Raw genomic sequence first — 6,448 nt, 5'->3', positions numbered from 1 at the left:
GACACTGCTGTTCTTAAACATCCTCCTGCCTCCCCTCCACCAGGGCTGTCTGCTCCTCAGCTGCCTTACCTCCAGCAGTGCCCCCAGGACAGTCTCACTATCTCGTCACTACCTTCCATCCTTCCCATCTGTGGACTTGATTCCAGCCCTCCAGTATGATCCTTGAAAAATCTGAATTCTCACTCTAATTAGCAGATCAAATCATCTCTCACTTTCTCCGCTATAAAACTGCATTCCTGGTTCACATTTTCTTATTTAAAAACCTAGCAATGAAACAGGAAGGTCTTGATTTTCTAATCAGATCCACTCTGCTTAGAAAGCAGCTATCATTTTAAAAAAAAAAAATGAGTATATTGGCATTTTTTAGAGAATATAGCATGTTATAACTCTCTGCCAGACATTTTCTTTGTGTTAGTTCACTGACTCTCCCATCCCCTGAAGAGTTATTTTTCATTATCTCTACTATAGATCAACAAAACTGAGGACAGGTAGGATGCAGAAATTTTCACAAGATCATACAGTGAATAGGTGGCAGAACAGGGATTCTCTATTAGGTCTGAATCTTTAACCAGGGTCTTCATGTCTATAATACAATACATATGCACACACACATGTACATGCACATGCACGCACACTTACATATAAGGTAATAAAGACTTGGAGGATTCTATGAAACTTGGTTTAAACGAGATTGCCCAGAGCCATTGAATTAAGATTTGAGAGGCAAGAAAGGAGAGGTTGGGAACTCAAGTCCTAAAACTAAGTGAGGCAATAACCTCCAGGATGACTGAGGTAGGGAATGAGTGCAGGAATTTTTCTCCCTGGTTTCCTTTTTTTTTTTTACTGTCTTTTTATTTTTTATTTTCTCTTCCTTATGATTTTTTTAAATTTTTAAAAATTTTAGTTGACATACAATATTAGTTTCAGGTAATCAACATAGTGATTAGACACTTATATAACTTAGGAAATGATCACCCTGATTAGTCTAGTACCCATCTGACACCATACATAGTTATTGCAATATTTTTAACTATATTCCCTATGCTGTATTTTACATCCCCCCTGCTATACTATTTTTATAAATGCCAATTTGTTTTTCTCAATCCCTTCCACTTTTTCACCCATTTTCCCAACCTCCCTCTAATCTGGCAACCATCAATTTATTCTCTGGATCCATGAGTTTGTTTCTTTGTTGTTTATTAATTTGTCTTGTTTTTTAGATTCCATACATAAATGAAATCATATGGTATTATTTCACTTAGCATAATAGCCTCTAAGTCCATCCACATTGTCAAAAAAGAGCAGGATTTCATTGTTCTTTATGGCTGAGTAATATGCCATTTTCTATATGTACCACATCTTCTTTACCCTTTGGTCTATTGATGGACACTTAGGTTGCTTCCATATCTTGAATATTGTAAATACTGCTGCAATGAACATGGGGTACCTGTATCTTTTAGAATTGGTACTTTGGATTTCTTAGGATAAATACCCAGGAGTAGAATTGCTGGGTCGTATGTAGTCCAGAAGCAGCTGTGCTGGATCCCCTAGAAGGAAGCAGGGGAGGAATTGCAAGTCATCATCTAGTCACAGGTTACAGGACCCATGTGGGTGGCAGGGGGCGGTCCTCATGCCCAGGCCCTGTCTCACTTGCTAGGGCAGAGCCCAAGACCAAGATAAAAGGGCCTCTGGACCAGAGCATCTGCATTCACTCCCTCCTGAGGTAGTGACGGATCCTGTGCTGCTTGTGTGCCTGGTAAGTGTCCACTGGGAATGGAGCAGGGCCTTCCAAGAGGGAGGCTCAGACTAGAGCTGGTGGGCAGGTGGGGCAGAAGCTAGGGGTGTTGGAGGCCTTGTAGATAGAGGGAGAGGGGCCTGAGGAAGACTGAGGGAGGATGTGCATGGTGGGAGTGGACCAACTGGGACCATGAGGGAGAAGTGGATGTCTGTGTGTTTGTGCTGGACCAAATTTAGATCCTATTGGCTATGCTCTGAGGTCAGGTGAACTGAAGCCTTGACCATAAGGCTCTTGGTGAGCCATTTTCACAAGGAGCCTTTACCTTTGAGAGTAAGATCACAACCCTTCATGCATAAATGCTGGGGATGGTGGTTCTCCACCAATAGAGAGAGCTGACCAGAGGATCCTTTGGGGCTTTAGAAAACCCACATATCTGTGGACCTGAAATGGAACTGGGATTCTGCTTAAGAAGTCAGGCACAATAACGTGAGAATCACTAGGCCAAGATGTTTATGCAAGGCCTAGGTGTGCTGAAAACTTTAGAGCATCAGGGAAGAGCCAGGGTGTCTGAGCTCAATTCCCCTAAACTTGCAAAAACTCCTGCTCTTTAGCGTTTGCAGTAATAATCAGCTGGCCTCACAGACTATTTCCAACCTGCATGCCTAAGTCTTTACAGAACAAAACTATCTAGGAAGGTACAATCATGAATTTCCTTTTTAAAAGAGAATATTGACACTGTGAACTATTTTCTTAACTGCAGAGTTTCAGGCTTCTGGTTGAAATGATGAAAAAAGAATGATCTTCACTTACTAGATATTTAATGATGGCAGATGTTTTTTATTACTTATTTTTATCTCAGTTTCCTTCTTTGTAAAAGATATATTAATCCCTGCCTACCTTAAGTTGAAGTTGGGAGGCTCAAAGGAGGAAGTCTGAGAGTGTTTGCCTATCTATTAGAAATAACAAACCTTTCAGGGTTTAATTATCAAAGACTCCACTTACACATTTTAAAATAAAGGGGCTAGAAATGATGCTTAGAGAACAAGAAGGAGGAGAAAGGGGAAGGGGTGGCCTCTGTGTGGGACTGACTTGCGCTCTGACTCTCCCTCAGCTCCTGAACGCCCGCCTGCCTGCCCGCCCAGATGTCCTGCCAGCAGAGCCAGCAATGCACCCCCAAGTGCCCTCCCAAGTGCTGCACCCCAAAATGTCCCCCTAAGTGTCCCCCCAAGTGCCCTCCAGTCTCTTCCTGCTGCAGTGTCAGCTCTGGGGGCTGCTGTGGCTCTGGGGGTGGGGGCTGCTGTAGCTCTGGGGGTGGGGGCTGCTGCAGCTCTGGGGGTGGTGGCTGCTGCCTGAGCCACCACAGGCCCCGCAGATCTCACCGCCTCAGACACAGAAGCTCTGGCTGCTGCAGCTCAGGGGGCTCCAGCTGCTGCGGAGGGGGCTCTGGAGGGGGCTCCAGCTGCTGCGGAGGGGGCTCTGGAGGGGGCTCCAGCTGCTGCGGAGGGGGCAGTAGTCAGTCCTCTGGAGGCTGCTGCTGAAGTGGACTCTGAGACAAGAAGAGCTGACTGGGGGGCTACCAATGGCCAGTCCTCTCCTCCTCCTACTCCTCCTGCTGGGCCTGCCTGCTGCTGAGAGGTCTGGGTGAGGCCTCTGAATTCTGGTGCAGAGGATCCCTGTGCCCTGGTGTCCTGGAGCCCAAACCTCTCCCCCAAGCCCACTTCCCAACTTCTTTCCCTGTATGCTCATATGTGTGTCTGCTTTGGGAACTCCAGAGCACAGACCTGTGCCCCTGCACAGCTATGTGTGTGCACCAGCCTGATGTGAAACAATCAATAAAAGGATGATTCTGCATTTGCTCTTGCCTTGCCTGAGTTTTATTCCTACATTATTTTTCTCCTACTCTGTCCTCAATTCCTGTACCTGCTAAGGCCTCAGTATCCACAGACCTTATTCAAAGTTGCCACTTGTGCCACTAACGTCCTTAATAGGAAAGCACATTGTCTTTGGTTCAGAATGTAATTCAGGACCCAATATTGCGCTTATTTGCGATGATTCATTGGTCTCCTCCTATCTGTAAACGTCCTCCAGGTCTTCTTTGTCTTGCCTGACCTTAACATTTTTAAAGAGTGGTTTGTTTCTGTAGAATGTCCAATTTGGGTTTGTCTGATGTTTCTTCTTGCCTGGATTTGGTTATGCATGTGGTGCAGGGACCCCACAGAAGTGGTGTTGTGTCCTTAGAGCCCAACATTAAGCTTCATATGGTGTCTAGTTGTCCCATTCCTGGGATCCTGAAAATTAGAATCAAGACATTTGAGAAGATTTTGACAAAGGTGGGACACTGAATTTCTAAATTCTGCCAAATCTTTTAAGCAGCCATTCCACCCCCATTTGAGGAGATTAACCCTAGGAAACTATAATGACCTTTCCTGAAATATTTGCCTTGAGTGATACAGCTGTTTCTCTTCAGGACCCACCCCACCATCTCTCTTTGCTTCTGGACTTATAAATATACTCAAATCTCAGTATGTCCCAAAAGATGAGGTACACAGAACTGCATGTCTTTTTCTAATTTATACAGACATAAAACCAGGGAATACACGTGAAATGGATATGAAGTGTGTGGTCTAATTTTGGAGAAGACATAATGTTGGATCAGGCCAAATTCATTGAGATAGACCCAGTATGCATGTATTCTAAACTTAATGTTATAACTTGCAGCTTAGACAAGGCTCTAACACTTTGGTTGGTTGGCTGAACCATGGATCAGAGATGGCTTACACGAAATGAAGATGAAATGCCAGAACTGCCTTGGCCTACTATAGGAAGAGACGCAAAGGATTAGGGTTATTGAAATCTCTGAGTGGAGTTGTCATTTAAGATCTGCTCATCTGACCTTGAGGGGGTGCAGAGGACTCATCTTTCACCATGACCATGAGAACTATATATTTTTAGGGTACCCCAGAATCCTCAAAGGGCTCTGTGATTGTTTTCCCCTGCGGTCAGAAATTACATTGAGACATGCTGCCACAGAATTGGGAAACCTAATGCAATAAGGATAATTAGATCCCAGGATGGCTGGGGCAAGTGGTAGTACTTAATCACCAAAAGCTAAGTGGGCATGGCTACTACAATGAACAGCAGAGTCGAAGCACTAATCAGAATATCCTGACACAGAAAGAGCTATGGTTCTGGCTAGCTGATCATGGTTCTCTTAGAAGTGAAACAGATGGCAAGTCTACTAAGTTCTTACTTGATACGTATAAGTAGAAGAGTTCTAAGTCAAGTGAACAAAACTCTGAATAATAAAAACAGGTAATTATGACACTCAATCAAGTGTTAGACTTGAGTCAGTTTACAGACTCAGAACTCCTTGAGTGAAGGGGAGTCCAGGTCCCCATGAGGACGGACACAAGTACACTGCCAAAAAAAAGTGATACTGTTAATTCCTCTCCCTCCAACCTTCTCCAAAAGGACCTATAGGTTGTGTGTGTGTGTGTGTGTGTGTGTGTGTGTGTGTATGTGTGTGTGTGTTTTACCAGGGTAACAATGCACTGGGGAAAAGGAAATAATCAGACTTGGGGGAATAACTGGGTCTGAATTGATACTGATTCCAGAAGACGTAGACCATAATTTTGGTCCACTTTTGTCCCAATCTGGTCAGATAGGGGGTTATGGAGGTCAGGTGATCAAAGGCGTTTTGGTTCAGGTCCATCTCAGAGTGGGCCCCAGAGATGCTGACGGCACCCTGTCCTTACTTCCCCAGATCTGGAATGCAAAACCTAGAATCCACTCCATTGGCTCCTCTGGTTCTCAGGCCTTCAGATTTGAACTGAATCGTACCACCAGATTTCCTGGTTCTCCAACTTGGCATTTCTCAGTCTTCTTAATTTTATGAAACAAATCCTTCCAGATGATAGATAGATAGATGATAGCTTTGTGTTTCTCTGAAAAACCTTTACTAAAAAGCAAATAAAGCATGGCAAGGGGCCATACTCATGGCTGCATTCACTGTTCTTTCCATGTCCCCCATCATCTTCAAGCAGCTGGCTTGATGAAACAGTGGAATGATGTTTTAAAGATCTAGTTACAATCCCTGTTAGGTGGTAATATCTTGCAGGGTTGGGCCAAGGCTCTTCAGAAGGCTTTATATACCCTATATCAGCATCCGATATATGGTTTTGTTTCTTCTATAGCCAGAACGTATAGATCCAGGAATCAGAAGCCGGAAGGGAATAACACTACTCACTATTACTCCTAGTGATCTACTAGCAAAATGTTTGCTTTGTATCCCTGTGAACTTACACTCTGCTAGTCTAAAGGTCTTAGTTCCAAAGGGAGGAATGCTTCCACCAGGAGACATGATTCCATTGAACGGGAAGTTAAGACTGCCACCAGGCCACTTTGGCATTCTCAACAGGCCACTTTGTCTGAATCAACAGGCAAAGAAGGAAGTTACTGTGCATGATGGAGTAATTGATCTTGATTACCAAGGGGGAATTGGACTTCTATTTCACAATGTAGGTGAGGAAGAATATGTCTGGAATACAGAAGATCCCTTAAGATATCTCTTAGTAATACCATATTCTGTGATTAAAATCAATGGAAAACTATAACTCAAATCCAATACTAATTGTCAAGAACATTAAGGAATAAATGTTGGGTCAACCTGCCAGGTAAAAACAACCACAACCAGGACTGTAATTAATATAA

The sequence above is a fragment of the Eptesicus fuscus genome, chromosome 22 (genome assembly GCF_027574615.1).
Source record: "Eptesicus fuscus isolate TK198812 chromosome 22, DD_ASM_mEF_20220401, whole genome shotgun sequence".
NCBI classification, from domain to species: Eukaryota; Metazoa; Chordata; class Mammalia; order Chiroptera; family Vespertilionidae; genus Eptesicus; species Eptesicus fuscus.
The sequence above is the reverse complement of the archived record's forward strand: the minus strand, read 5'-3'. Positions refer to the sequence as shown.